Genomic DNA, 16418 nt, shown 5'->3' with positions numbered 1-16418 from the left:
TTCCCATCCTGTGGCCACTGCTGAGTTTTCCAAATTTGCTGGCATATTGAGTGTAGCACTTTCACAGCATCATCTTTTAGGATTTGAAATAGCTCAACTGGAATTCTACCACCTCCACTAGCTTTGTTCACAATGATGCTTAAGGCCCACTTGAATTCACATTCCAAGATATCTGGCTCTAGGTAAGTGATCACACCATTGTGGTCATCTGGGTCATGAAGATCTTTTTTTGTATAGTTCTTCTGTGTATTCTTGCCACCTCTTGCTAATGTCTTCTGCTTCTGTTAGGTCCATACCATTTCTGTCCTTTATTGTGCCCATCTTTGCACAGAAAATTATTAGTTTTTCCCAAAATTCACTTCATAAGTAAAACAGTACACAAAGCTGAAACAAAACATGCACATAAAAAAAGTGAAATTAAAAGTTGGGCATTCATGTTTTGTGACTCTATTTTTAAAGCTAACTCTTCTGGGGATTTCTGTGGTGGTCTAGTGGCTACGATGCTGTGCTCCCAATGCAGAAGGTCAAGTCTGATCCCTGGTCAGGGAACTAGATCTACCACATGCTACAGCTAAAAGATCCCACATGCCCCAACTAAGACCCAGAGCAACCAAGTAATTAAATATTAAATAAAATAAAGCTAACTCTTCTGAAAAAAATGCCAGGCTTGTTAACTCAGGAGAAAAACTAAAATATTCATAACTTTGTCATTCTTATTTGAGTAATCAGAATCATGCGTACAAAGATGTGTTTTTCTCACATAAGACTCAGCTAACCAATAGTGTTGGATAAGGATGTTAAAACTCACTTAATTGGAAAACCAAGAGATCATTTCTCCAGGGCACCTTAACCAACAGACCTTAAGAATCATTTAAACTACAACTAATTATCAAACTTAAAACTAGGTGACAATGTTTAAAAGAGCCCCTGTCCATATGACATCCATGAGGTCACATAGAGTGGGACAAAACTTATTGGGAGAACAAAGCTAAGAATGGGCAATATGAAATATCATGAATGCTATGAAAGTGAAGTTAGTATGTAGATAAATAATTTATGGAAAATATCTCATATGCCTAGAGTCTTGATTTTTCTTGCATATTTATTAAATATTTACTTGAAATGTAGCTATATATTAATATCTGAAGTTTTACTTAAATATACATTTTTCATGTTGCACTTATATTTTAATGGAAATTGAGGAATTGTCCTGAGTATGGCTTATGACAATTTGTATACAGCAGAAGTACACAGTCCGCCAAAAAGACAAAGGTACTGTACCTTTAGATAAAATTGGTAAATTGATGCATTATAAAAATTCTGCACATCATTTATACATGTCCAGATGTAATAGCATAAAATGCATCCTCATAAATCATTTCCCTTTCATTATTTAAAGTATACTAAGGTTACCTCCAAAGTTAAGAAAATATTTGCCATTTTATTTATTATGAGATAGAAAACAAAGCCAGTAATCTGTTTTAGAACTGCAAGTGCATTTTCCCTTTGATTTTTGCTTCTTCTCCTTTGCTTTTATGATATTTTGATGCTGATTTTACCAGAGAAACAAAGCCCATGATAATGTGAAACATAAATTTCTCAGCTAAATGGAGTCCATTAAGTGAAACACTGAGTGCAAAGCTGTTAGATAAGGAATGGCAGGTTACCATAAATTAAGCAATAGCCATTCAGGAAAGTATGACAATAGAATTTAAAAAATCCCAGTAGCTCATTTATCACCAACTAAGAATATATCCTGTTTACAAATAGGATAGAATGTTAAAGAATGTGAAAAATAAACTTTATAAAATCCTCTTCTCCATCTTTGACAATATAGGAACATATTCTAATCAGATAGGTGTTAAATCCATTGTGCCTGCTGACAGTTTGATTAGACAATGGTCAGGAAATACGGAATCTTGTTTATTTTACACAAGCTTTATCTATTTATAAATAATTCTGAAGCACTTGGGACTTTGTGAGAAGTCAAGGAAGGGAAAATCATTGTGTGCTAATATAGAAAATCAGAGTCTAATTCTTATATGTTGAATGATAAAAAAATATATAAACTGTCAGTAAGGTAGAGGTGCATAACCAGTTCACACTTTCTTTTAGATCAAATATTATGTTTTTACTATAAAAATATTTGTGTTGAGAATATGAAGGGAGTGACAACATATATTTAAAGATCTCATATTTCTTAGTTAAAGTGGATAGAAAATCCCTCTACCCTGAATGTTGAGGTTGATGTTGATGATGAAATGTCACAAGAAATGCATTTGCTTCTCCAAACAATGATCCCCCCGAGAAGGGAAAAAAACTAGAGGGTTGATAAATGGGCTTAATATCTTTTTGCCTATTCATACTATTCATGGGTCACAAGGCAAGAACACTGGAGTAGCTTGCCATTCTCTTTTCCAGATTGAAAAAGCTGGCTTAAAACTCAGCTTTCAAAAAACTAACATCATAGCATCTGATCCCATCACTTCTTGGCAAATAGAAGGGGAAAAAGTGGGAACAGGGACAGATTTTATTTTCTTGGGCTCCAAACAGCAATGATAATGGAGCCCAAGAAAAGTCTTTCCTTCCAGGACACTTGCTCCTTGGAAGGAAAGCTATGTATAAAAGCTAGAAAACATATTAAAAAGCAGAGACATCACTTTGGTGACAAAGGTCTGTATAGTCAAAGCTATGGTTTTTCCAGTAGTCATGTACAGATGTCAGAGTTAGACCATAAAGGAGCCTGAGCACTGAAGAACTAATGTTTTCAAACTGTAGTGCTAGACAAAGCTCTTGAGAGTCCCTTGGACAGCAACGAGATCAAACCAGTCAATCTTAAAGGAAATCAACCTGAATATTCATTGGAAGGACTGATGCTGAAACTGAAACTCCAATACTTTGGCCACCTGATGTCAAGAGCTGACTCATGGAAAAGAGCCTGATCCTGGAAAAGATTGAGGGCAGGAGGAGAAGGGGATGAAGGAGGATGAGATGGTTGGATGGCATCACATCACTGACTCAATGGACATGAGTTTGAGCAAACTCTGGGAGATAGTGAAGGACAGGGAAACCTGGCTTCCTGCGATCCATGGGGTCACAAAGAGTTGAACACAATTTAGTTACTGAACAAAGACAAATGGGCTTAATAAAGACACATGCAAATATTTTTTGCATGATGATGCAAATGATGATAATCTCTATCATCATTCATTACCAGCACTCCTGCCTACTTGAAGGTTTATAAATCCCTAAACAGTCATAGCTGATTTTTTCATTATTTGACACGTATGGTTGAAAATGTTGCACTGGTAACCTAACCCTATTTTTTTTCAATAGTTTTGGCACTTGACACCTGTTTAATGAGCATAAGTTCACAGGTGGAAAATATTTTAAATTTATAAAAACAAAGTTTCATCATGGTTTTTAAATCACAAAAATATATACATCATATGATAAAAAAAACTGAGTAAAGTTATTCTATACCATTGGTAGTAGTTTAGTAGTGTTAGTCACTCAGTTGTGTCTGACTCTTTGTGACCTCATGGACTGTAGCCTGCCAGGCTTCTCTTGTCCATGGGATTCTCCAGGAAAGAATACTGGAGTGGGTTGCCATTCCCTTCTCCAGAGGATATTCCCAATCCAGGGATCGATCCTGGGTTTCTTTCATCGCAAATTGATTCTTTACCATCTAAGCCAGCAGGGATTGGGCACTATATTTATTGTAAACTCATCAATGGATGTCTAGTTAGGTGATAAATAGCTTGAACTGTATGTCAGTTTCTTATTCATCAGAATCCCTTCTGTTCATTTCTACTAAACCAGAAAATATCAATATCTGTAAGTCATTAGGATTCAATATTTTGTAATTTTATTTGAAATTTTTGCTATTTCAGATAACAATGACTTCAAGAGGATTCTCGCTGAAATATCTATTGTTTGGTAAAGAGATAGGAAATCTAGAAAGTCAGCTGTTTTAACTTAGCAGAATATGCTGTAGGTCTGCATCACAGATTTAAAATAATTATTATGGTATGTATTATCTTAATTGATCCCCTTCTCCTCACCCAAGAAACAGAACCTGAGAGAAGGATTAAGTACATGGGAGGTGGATGAAACACTGTAAGAAGACAGGGGAAGTGATTTAAAAACAATAAATGTGGGGCAGCTTGTAAGGGGAGAGTTATTGAGCCAACTATTACAATGAGTGACTGAAGCTTAAACTTTTAGAAAAAAATCCTGGAAATAGTATAAAATACATGCTTCAAAATTATCCTGCAACAAAGGAGCTGCAATAATAACAGCTTTCTATTCATCAGTAATTCCCTGGATAAGCGCTGCCTCCAAAGGGACATTAAATCTTAGCAGATTCTACCCAGGTAAGCTCATAGGCAAAGCATCTGCTAGCAACCCAAGGGTGACAGTGACCATACTGTACATGTGGATTACCAGAAATCAGGCTGAGGGACACTGAAATAGTAGGTGGATTTGATGGTACATTGACTGACCACTGAGAGTGTCTGCTACACTTTTCTTCACCAGCGGAATTCATATTCCATAACAAACCAACAGTACATTTATTATGAGAACTTACTACTTTCTTCTTACCCACAGATTTTTCTTGTTACTATTTTTTAATTAATTTTATATTTCAATTATTCAATTTGGAGGCAATGGTCAATCTCTATTTTAGAGATAAATTATGCAAAGCAATATTGACACAAGAAAAGTCCATGGAAATTATATAAGAATACATTAAAAAAAAAACATACACAGTATTCTGTTAACCTTTCAGTCAGTTCACTCACTCAGTTGTGCCAACACTTTGTGACCCCATGGATTGCAGCATGCCAGGCTTCTGTGTTCATCAACAACTCCTAGAGCCTACTCAAATTCATGTCCATTGTGTCAGTGATGCCATCCATCATCTCATCCTATGTCATTCTCTTCTCCTCCTGCCTTCAATCTTTCCAAGCATCAGGGTCTTTTCTAATGAGTCAGTTCTTTGCATCAGGTGGCCAAAGTATTGGAGTTTCAGCTTCAGCATCAGTCCTTCCAATGAATATTTAGGACTGATTTCCTTATGATGGACTGGTTGGATCTCTTGCAGTCCAAGGGACTCTCAAGAGTCTTCTCCAACACCATTGTTCAAAAGCATCAATTTTTTGATGTTCAGTTCATTTCAATCACTCAGTCGTGTCTGACTCTTTGTGACCCCATGAACCCTAGGACAACAGGCCTTCCCTGTCCATCACCAACTCCTGGAGTTCACCCAAACTCATGTCCATTGAATCAGTGATGCCATCCAACCATCTCATCCTCCGTTGTCCCTTTCTCCTCCCACCCCTAATCTTTCCCAGCATCAGGGTCTTTTCAAATGAGTCAGCTTTTCGCATCAGGTGGCCAAAGTATTGAAGTTGCAGCTTCAACATCAGTCCTTCCAATGAACACCCAGGACTGATCTCTTTAGGATGGACTGGTTGGATCTCCTTGCAGTCCAAGGGACTCTCAAGAGTCTTCTCCAACACCACAGTTCAAAAGCATCAATTCTTCAGTGCTCAGCTTTCTTTATAGTCCAACTCTCAGATCCATATATGACTACTGGAAAAACCATAGCCTTGACTAGGCAGACCTTTGTTGGCAAAGTAATGTCTCTACTTTTAAATTTGCTGTCTAGGTTGGTCGTAGCTTTTCTTCCAAGCTCCAAGTGTCTTTTAATTTCATGGCTGCAGTCACCATCTGCAGTGATTTTGGAGCCCAGAAAAGTGAAGTCTGACACTGTTTCCACTGTTTCTCCATCTATTTGCCATGAAGTGATGGGACTGGATGCCATGATCTTAGTTTTCTGAATGTTGAGCTTTAAGCCAACTTTTTCACTCTCTTTCACTTTCATCAAGAGGCTCTTTAGTTCTTTTTCACTTTCTGCCATATGGGTGGTGTCATCTGTGTATCTGAGGTTATTGATATTTCTCCCAGCAATCTTGATTCCAGTTTGTGCTTCATCCAGCCTGGCATTTCACATAATGTCCTCTGCATATAAGTTAAATAAGCATAGTGACAATATACAGCCTTGACTTACTTCTTGTCTGATTTGTAACCAGTCTGTTTTTCCATGTCCAGTTCTAACTGTTGCTTCTTGACCTGCATACAGATTTCTCAAGTGGCAGGTCAGGTGGTCTGGTATTCCCATCTTTTGAAGAATTTTCCACAGTTTGTTGTGATCCACACTGTTAAAGGCTTTGGCGTAGTCAATAAAGCAAAAGTAGATGTTTTTCTGGGACTCTCTATTAACCTTTACATTAATAAGTTAATATAATGTCTGTATATAATATATTTAATATATTTACAAAACATCTAAATTCTTACATTACTAAGAAGAAGGCATATGAGAGTTCTATTTTTTTTTTTTTTTTACAACTTTTCTGGAAGTTTAAGATGATAAAATAGTTAAAACTTTTTCTGGAAATTTGCATTTATTTTTTTTTAATTTCAAGAAGAGCATATCTGTGACAAGTGGGATGATAAAAGCATGAAAAATGTAATGTGAATACTAAATATTTAATACTAATAATCACATATTTCACATCTGTCACATGAATGTGTCATTGCTTAACTCCCTTTTTTACATTAAAACTGTTGGGACATGAGAAGCTTTCAGGATACACCAAGTTCTCATAGGCCGTATTGTGAAAAACACAACCCAGGAAGTATTATATGCAAGTCAGGCTACGATTCATCTTTAAGGTGATATGGTAGCACAGGAAATTTGATCCTCTGTATTTGCTACTTTTCCAGAACTTAAAACAAAACAAAATCTTATTGAACCAAAGATCAGATATAGACTGCTTATAGCAGCCATTATTAATTACTTTCTTCCCTGATGACTAAAAAGCAGATGTGATAATTAAATGACAGAAGTGTCATATATCAGGCAGAAAGAATAATATCTTCATAGTACTGCTGTTTACAAGTAGAAATGAATCTGCTGTTCAGAGGAAGTTATAGAATCTTATTTGTGCAGACGCCATAAGGCTGGAAGAGCCTCCTTTGGTTGAAGTTGGTCTGCTGTTGTTACTAAGTCTGATTTTCTGTTGACTGGAGGATGCCAAGACACAGCTTCGCTTTCACCATCTGGCTATCATGAAGCATTTAAAGGAACAAACAGATACATTCTGAGGATTGCTACCAAATAGAAGACCTAGAAATGTCACAATTAAATATGTCCCATTGTACACCCCTATATATGTGAGAGTGGCTAAAACTTTTAATAATAAAATATTAAAAACTAAAATAATACCCTTAATCTTTCATACAAATACTGTAATAAAGATCTCTCATGACATTAAAATGATCTCTAAGTAGCTTCTCTTGGATATTTTCACTATAGGATAAAGTATAAAGAGATGTCACATACATCAGCTTAGTTCAGTCACTCAGTCGTGTCCAACTCACAGCATGCCAGGCCTCCCTGTCCATCTCCTGGAGTTCACTCAAATTCATGTCCATCAAGTCAGTGATGCTATCCAGCCATCTCATCCTCTGTCGTCCCCTTCTCCTCCTGCCCCCAATCCCTCCCAGCATCAGGGTCTTTTTCATGAGTCAACTCTTCGCACGAGGTGGCCAAAGATTTGGAGTTTCAGCTTCAACATCAGTCCTTCCAATGAACACCCAGGACTGATCTCCTTTAGGATGGACTGGCTGGATCTCCTTGCAGTCCAAGGGACTCTCAAGAGTCTTCTCCAACATCACATTTCAAAAGCATCAATTCTTTGGTGCTCAGCTTTCTTCACAGTCCAACTCTCACATCCATACATGACTACTGGAAAAACCCTAGCCTTGACTAGATGGACCTTTGTTGGCAAAGTAATACCTCTCTGCTTTTCAATGTGCTATCTAGGTTGGTCATAACTTTCCTTCCAAGGAGTAAGTGTCTTTTAATTTCATGGCTGCAGTCACTATCTGCAGTGATTTTGGGCCCCCACAAAAAATAAAGTCTGCCATTGTTTCCACTGTTTCCCCATCTTTTTCCCATGAAGTGATGGGACCAGATACCATGATCTTTGTTTTCTGAATGTTCAGCTTTAAACCAACTTTTTAACTCTCCACTTTCACTTTCATCAAGAGTCTTTTTAGTTCCTCTTCATTTTCTGCCATAAGGGTGGTGTCATCTGCATATCTGAGGTTATTGATATTTCTCCCAGCAATCTTGATTCCAGCTTGTGCTTCTTCCAGCCCAGCGTTTGTCACGATGTACTCTGCATAGAAGTTAAATAAGCAAGGTGACAATATACAGCCTTGACTTACTCCTTTTCTGATTTGGAACCAGTCTGTTGTTCCATATCCAGTTCTAACTGTTGCTTCCTGACCTGCATACAGATTTCTAAAGAGGCAGGTCAGGTGGTCTGGTATTCCCGTCTCTTTGAGAATTTTCCACAGTTTATTGTGATCCACACAGTCAAAGGCTTTGGCATAGTCAAGAAAGCAGAAATAGATGTTTTTTCTGGAACTCTCTTGCTTTTTCCAAGATCCAGCAGAGGTTGGCAATTTGATCTCTGGTTCGTCTGCCTTTTCTAAAACCAGCCTGAACATCTGGAAGTTCATGGTTCACGTACTGCTGAAACCTGACTATAGCACTTTGAGTATTACTTTACTAGCATGTGAGATGAGTGCAATTGTGTGGTAGTTTGAGCATTGTTTGGCATTGCCTTTCTTTGGGAATGAAAACTGACCTTTTCCAGTCCTGTGGCCACTGCTGAGTTTGCCAAATTTGCTGGCATATTGAGTGCAGCACTTTCACAGCATCATCTTTCAGGATTTGAAATAACTCAACTGGAATTCCATCACCTCCACTAGTTTTGTTCATAGTGATGCTTCCTAAGGCCCACTTGACTTCACATTCCAGGATGTCTGGCTCTAGTTCAGTGATCACACCATCATGATTATCTGGGTCATGAAGCTCTTTTTTGTACAGTTCTTGCCACCTCTTCTTAATATCTTCTGTTTCTGTTAGGTCCTTCCATTTCTGTCCTTTATCGAGACCATCTTTGCATGAAATATTCCCTTGGTATCTCTAATTTTCTTGAAGAGATCTCTAGTCTTTCCCATTCTGTTGTTTTCCTCTATTTCTTTGCATTGATCACTGAGGAAGGCTTTCTTATCTCTCCTTGCTAATCTTTGGAACTCTGCATTCAGATGCTTATATGTTTCCTTTTCTCCTTTGCTTTTTGCTTCTCTTGTTTCCACAGCTATTTGTAAGGCCTCCCCAGACAGCCATTTTGCTTTTTTGCATTTCTTTTCCATGGGGATGGTCTTGCTCCCTGTCTCCTGTACAATGTCAGGAACCTCCGTCCATAGTTCATCATGCATTCTATCAGATCTAGGCCCTTAAATCTATTTCTCATTTCCACTGTATAATCATAAGGGATTTGATTTAGGTCATACCTGAATGGTCCTGTGGTTTTGTGTGTGTGTATAAGATTAACATCTTATGGTAGGTGACATCATTTATATATTGCTTGAAAAATAACGACACATATGCCTAAATCTGTTTATATAATTTATAGTATAATAAATAAAATGAAAGCAATTCCCCAACATTTCCTTATGTAATACAGGTATGTCAATGTGTTTATACATTGAATTATACTATAGAGCTCTTGCAAGCAGTAAATCCCTGTTTGACTAGTGCTCTCTTATTTTTTTTCTGTCACAATACATTTTCTAAATAAGGCATTATGTTTATAGTAGTTGAATATATGAGTCAATAAATAGCTCTTGAAGGTGATGGAATGCCAGAACAAAGCAGAGATGTTTGCTAACCACCAAGCCATCTGTTTGTAGTACATATGGGTATAATATACATTATTCCCACTAGTCTAAATATTCACACAATAAAGGAATCAACAACTTACTGTAGTTTATTCTAAAGTTATACTTCTTTGAATCAATAGGATAATGTGCAGTGAAAAAATAAGTAAAACACATTACAGCAAAATTCATTATAAAAATATTTTCTATTGCAAATCTATAGATTAGAGAATTCATCCTTTATATTATTTTAATATTAGACAATTTCCCTTAGTAAACTATCTGTTATACCATTTGCTATACGTGAGTATATAGCCTATCCTTTAGATTTCTATAGCTCCATTTCAAAATTTCACCTGTGAACATTTTAGCAACAATTCATGCCTAAAGGACAGGTTAATGTTTCTATTTTTATGTCACCAAAAGCATAGAAACCTCTTAAAAGAAACCAAAATGAGTTGTTTCTTAACTACTCTGGGATCTAAATAATAAGTATAAATTAATGTTTTAATTATATTAAGTCTCCATTATTTATTTTACACTTTAAATTTTGTGGAAAACTTACAAAATATAATCCCAGTTATGTGATGTATTTTCCACTCAAATAATCATCTGTAAATAAATAAATACATAAAGCTTTTTCAAAACCTAGCATTCCAGGAACATTACAAATATTTTAGGAAATATGTAACCAATACTAAAACAGCCTTGAAAATAAGCTGGAAAGAAAGAATATAGGGATTTCTGTGGATAGTGAATTTCAGAGAAAGGAAGCCTAGAACATTGTAATGCAACATATCAAATGCAAATAAAAGTGAAAATATAAAGAAATATAATTTGTTTACTAAAAAGTCCATTTTTTCTTGCATCAGTATGTAACATTACATATGAAGAGGTAAAATGCAAACAAACAGAAAAGTAATAGTAGCAGAACTCAACCACAAAATCAGAATATCTTACACAAATATTCTTAGTAAACAGTCCCATGATCTCCAAGAACTTGTCATTGATTAAGTTGTAAAACAACCATATTTGTACTTCCATATTACAGACAAGAGAACTAAGGCAAAGAAATGTTGAATTCTTTCCCCAGAGTAAGGAGATGTAAAAATCTAGGCTATGAAAACGTTTCTTTCAAACTGGAACTACTATGCTATATTTTGGAGAAGGAAATGGCAACCCACTCCAGTATTCTTGCCTGGAGAATCCCAGGCATGGAGGAGCCTGGTGGGCTGCCGTCTTTGGGGTTGCACAGAGTCGGACACGACTGAAGCGACTTAGCAGCAGCAGCAGCATTCTATAATTACCCCAGGTGTGTTTGTGGTTAGGTGTAAATAAATTAATTTTTAGAATTCCAGAATTAAAATGGAAACACCTGCAATTTAATGGCACTATCTTATCTAATTGATCATTCTTTCTACTGGCATAAGGAAATGGCAACCCACTCCAGTATTCTTGCCTGGAGAATTCCATGGACAGAGGAACCTGGTTGGCTATAGTCCATGGGGTCACAAAGAGTCTAACACGACTGAGTGACTAACACTTTCACTTCACTTTCACTTTCCACTGGCATATCACCTTGCTTATAGGAGGAGGGAGATAGCTCTTAGTAATTGACTGATTATTCTTAATTCTCAAATTAAAATTTCTAACACTCTAAAGTCTCAACATAAACATAATACTTAGTGCTTCCTATCTTGGTGTAATACCTTATAACACTTTGATGCAGCATTTCAACTTAAAATTATAGCAATATATGAGCAAGTAAACAGATACTCACACAGGCCTATACACCTAATTATATAGAATTTAAATAAAAATATTAATCTCATAGGAAGATGCTAGTATAAGAAACCACAACGTACTGATCTGCAGTTAACAATCAATGTAATTTTTGTAGTGTTATATTAATTATCGCTATTTGGGATTGTATATTCTCCATCTTTATCTCTGTAATACACTTTTCAAAAAGTACAGTATTAGCCAAAATAAACAGTTTGAAAACAAAGTGTAGTATTAGCAAAAAAGATTTTCTCTATCTTCCTGCAATATTCAGTATTGTATGTACGTGCTAAGTTTCCTCAGTTGTGTTCTACTGTTTGTGACCCTTTGAACTGCAGCCCACCAGGCTCCTCTGTCCATGGGATTCTCTAGGCAAGAATACTGGAGTGGGTTGCTAGGCTCTCCTCCACGGGAATCTTGCCAACCCAGGGACCAAACCTATCTCTCTTATGTCTCCTGCATTGGCAGGAAGGTTCTTTACAACTAGTACCACCTGGGATGCCCTTCAATATTGTATATGGGCAATTAAATTTTTGTCTTCAAAACATAAGGCAAAGTGTTTTCTCTTTTTTACCTATTATAGACACACCACTCTCACCCCAAGGATAACATTCAGAGTAGAAGTCTGTAAGGATGCAATCAACTCTAGCTACTTGTGTTTTGACATTTGTCTACTAGTAGGTGGTCTGCTTCTCAGGACCTTTTTTAAAACAAAACTTCTGGACTGTAACGTTAGCTCATACCAGATTACAATATGATAAAAAACAAGTAAAAAACCTGTAAAAAACAAGTCAGCTGAAGCACATAGCTACAGACATTAAAGGGCAGTTTCGTCAATTAAATGCTCAGCTTCTTGTAGAAAATCAGTGTTATGTTTACACTGTTTTTTTCTTAAATTACTAGTTTTCTCATTCAGAGAACACTATATTTTGTATTTGCTTCTTTTGTGGAACTGTAAAGTTTTGCTTAAAGCTAAAAGGAAATGAAGAGATGGGATAGAATTTTTTTAGGTTAATACTATTAAGTGATATGAAATAGGAATGCTTTGAATTATTTTATAATATTACTCTTTTTCTGTTACAAGTAGAATATAAAGTATTTTTCTCATATATCATTGATGTTGTAGGGAAAATGCAAACACTTGAATAACTTTGCCACTTGTTAACCATGTTCAGTAAGTCCTTTTAGTTATGTAAATTTCTTTATGCTTATCTGAAAAATAAGGATGTCAGTAACTATCCTGTCCCCATTAGAGTATTTTATTTTATTTATTTTTAATTTTTTATTCCTTTATTTCTCATGTGTTCCCCATCCTGGACCCTCCTCCCTCCTCCCTCCCCATACCATCCCTCTGGGTCGTCCCAGTGCACCAGCCCCAAGCATCCAGCATTGTGCATTGAACCTGGACTGGCATCTCGTTTCATACATGACATTTCACATGTTTCAATGCCATTCTCCCAAATCTTCCCACCCTCTCCCTCTCCCACAGAGTCCATAAGCCTGTTCTATACATCAGTGTCTCTTTTGCTGTCCCATTAGAGTATTTTAAACCTCAGATAAAAACATAAACATAGAAAAACACTGTAAAATTTAAACTACTTCATAAATGTAAAGAATATACTTACTATAGTTAAGAATCTTTTGGGTAACATTTTATAAAGCCCATTTGTTACTTACTGTTGCCAAGTACTCACTGCATTAAGTCAAGTACCAGGTACCACATCTAGATTCAGGGTATGGACTTTGGAATCAAATTGATCTTGGCTTAGTTCTATATGTGACCAGCTGAGTCATCCTCAGCATTGACATCATATTTTAAAGCCAGAATTTATTTATTTATAAAAGGAAGATAATAATAGTACTTATAAGTTTGTAAATAAAAATGATCATTTATATTTTCAGGTCTATGTCTTATAGCCTTGAAATTTGAAATCGTAAACCCTTTCTTAGGGATGAGGAAAAAGGTTCAGAAAATAATTTGTCTGAGGTTGCATAGCTACAAAGTGGAAGAGATAAAACTAAATTGCAAGTGAACCAGACACCAAAACGCCAGTGCAGTTCATTAAATTTGGCTGTGGAAATCCTTCTACAAACAAAAATTATGGAGGGGCTAAATATACTTGGAATATATTTTAAAATGGAACAGCTCCGGTTAAAGGTGGTTCTTCTAGAGTTTTTTGAAAAGATAATCACACAGAGCTACTCTCTCTACCTGTGGTACTTCTCTGCTGCAATAGCAATTTTCTGTACAACACCAAGACCCTGACAGAGCCTATATTATAAGGTTCTATAATGACATGCAATGGATAAGTCAAAGGGAACCACACTATAGAAGACTTACCTAATGTGTACACTTTTGAAAAGTACTGCTATGACCTGGAAAAAAAAAAAAAAGTTTGGTAAAGCAGCATCAGAAATCCCCATGAGTCACATTTGATTAAGATGAGAACATTACACCATTCCTGAGTATCCCTAAGATTTTCTATAGTGAAAGGAGATAAGCTAGAGAATATGGCACCCTATGTTTTTGCTCCAGACTGTCCCTTTCTCTCCCAAAATGATTTTGAATGACTTAAGTCCCAGGATAAATTGATATATATGATTGTTATTATACAGATTTATAAATACTGTGATCATTATCACAGATATGTCACTATTACAAATAATGCTAATTTACCATGTCACCATTATAAATTAATGCTTATTTACTGGTAAATTCATCTACCAAAGTAGATTCAGTGAATAGGAAGGTAGAAACCAGAATGGTAAGGACAGAATTGTAGACATATCCTGAGAGAATGAAGACAAAGAGCACAGATTTCACAGGGTGATAGTTTGGCTGTAGTAAGAAGGAGAGCTTGAAGGAGAAATAAATAAAGTTGTTTTGTTTTGTTTTTTTTCTCATTGTTGTCATAATGGAATACATTGGAATCTATTTATCTCAAGGCCAAAAAAAATCAAACAAGGGTGATAAAGTAGCTTCCCAGAAGGGACAGGAGAGGCCAGGATAAAATAAAATCAGGTGGATGACAGATTTCAGTAGGTTGAGGGGCACATTTTCTTTCAGTTCAGGGAAAATAGGAAATATGAGACCCAAGCATAGATAAACTTGTTAAATAGAAGATGTTAAGAAATTTAGGAAATTGACATCTAACTTCTTTTATTTTATATTGTAAAGTAGGAAACAAGATTATCTCTGGATATTGGGAAAGAGAAAGGCAGTAAAGGAGACTTCAGGAGCACAGTGAAGACTTTTAATAGCCACCAAAGAGTACAAAAATCAACGTGCTAATTAGTGACCTGTGATAGAACTGCCAAAAAATGTCAAACTAGCAAGTAGTATTGGATACCATGACTTTCTAATGAATCTAGCAGTTTCTGTTCATGATTTTTCTCTAGAAGCACTCAGATGTATGGGTATAGAAACAGAGAATATGATTAATTTATTATTGGAATTTTGCTGCAAGGGTCCAGGAAAAGGTAAAGCTAATCAAGGATCCAGAAACAGAGCAGTTGAACGTAGAGGAAAAAGTGCATACAAGCACTGAAAGGAAGAGAAATTAGGAAAAGACAGATTTGATGAACAGATAAAATAATAATAGAACAATAACGATGATATGAATAGTACAATTAATGTGAATAGCTAAGAATTATTTAGTGATCACTGCATGTCAGGAACTATTCTTACTGTTCTCATTGAATCCTTTTAACAAACCTATAAAACTGATGTCATATTAACTCATTTTACAAATAACTGAGCTTCATTTTACAAATGAAGCTCAAAGGATTAAGTAAGTAGCCCCAAACCATTCATATAACAAGTGGTTAAAATAAGCTAAAGAGACGATGTCAAAATGTCTTTCAAAATATGATAAACCGGGAATCAATGAGTAAGAGCATGAAAATATATGATGCCAATTATCGAGTTTAATATTAGAGTTGAAGATTTCAACAGTAGAGCTTTTAAACTAGCAATAAGATGCATATATAGCCAAGGGCTTGTGTTGGTAAAATGGGAAGTGTTAATATATTGGAGGCTTTATTACTATTTTGAGTCCTAAACTTACAAAGCAATTTACAGTAACTGCTAGGAAGATTGGTTTTTAAAATCTCTTTTTCTCTATTTCTCAGTGCAAACCGGAAATCTGAGGTTTTTTCCCTCCATGTGTTTCATTTTCCATTGTCTCTCTTTGTTAGATTTTATGAGAACATAATCTTCATTTGTACTCATTGTAGGGGATGTTTGTGGAACATTCTTACTCAGGTATAATACAGATGATGAAGTTAGCAGAGGGAATGTCAAGAAATTATGATAGGTGGTAGATAGCTCATTTATAGGAGCGTTAATTTCCTTGAAATGTATGTGTAGAATAAGATGAGTCATATATTAACGTCTTAAAGATGCAGGGCATGGTCAGGAGGTAGATAACAATAACCAAATAACGTAGAGATTAGTAAATAAGATAGCAAAGGGATAGAAGCAGCAGTAAGGTAGTCTGAAAACACCTTATTCATATGCAAGCTTTTACTCCATGGTGCCAGCACACTGAACAGCCCTAAGAAACTGCACACACAAAGCCAGACTTTAGTCAAAGCGGAGAAGTGGTGAAATTGTTCTTCCAAAAATGAAAATGCAAGATAATGTTTAGAGATTGGATATGGTATCTTCATAGTATCCAGTGAAAGTCAGGATGGCGTTTAAAACTGTAAAATAGAGCTCAGTAAAAATACACAATTGGAGAATCTCATCCATATACAGACATGGTGATCTGTATATTTATATGATTTTTCTCCAAAAGAGTTTCTTGTTTATTAGAAGTGAGGAAGAATTA

Source organism: Bos indicus x Bos taurus, chromosome 9 (genome assembly GCF_003369695.1).
Source record: "Bos indicus x Bos taurus breed Angus x Brahman F1 hybrid chromosome 9, Bos_hybrid_MaternalHap_v2.0, whole genome shotgun sequence".
NCBI classification, from domain to species: Eukaryota; Metazoa; Chordata; class Mammalia; order Artiodactyla; family Bovidae; genus Bos; species Bos indicus x Bos taurus.
This window is presented reverse-complemented; position numbering follows the sequence as displayed.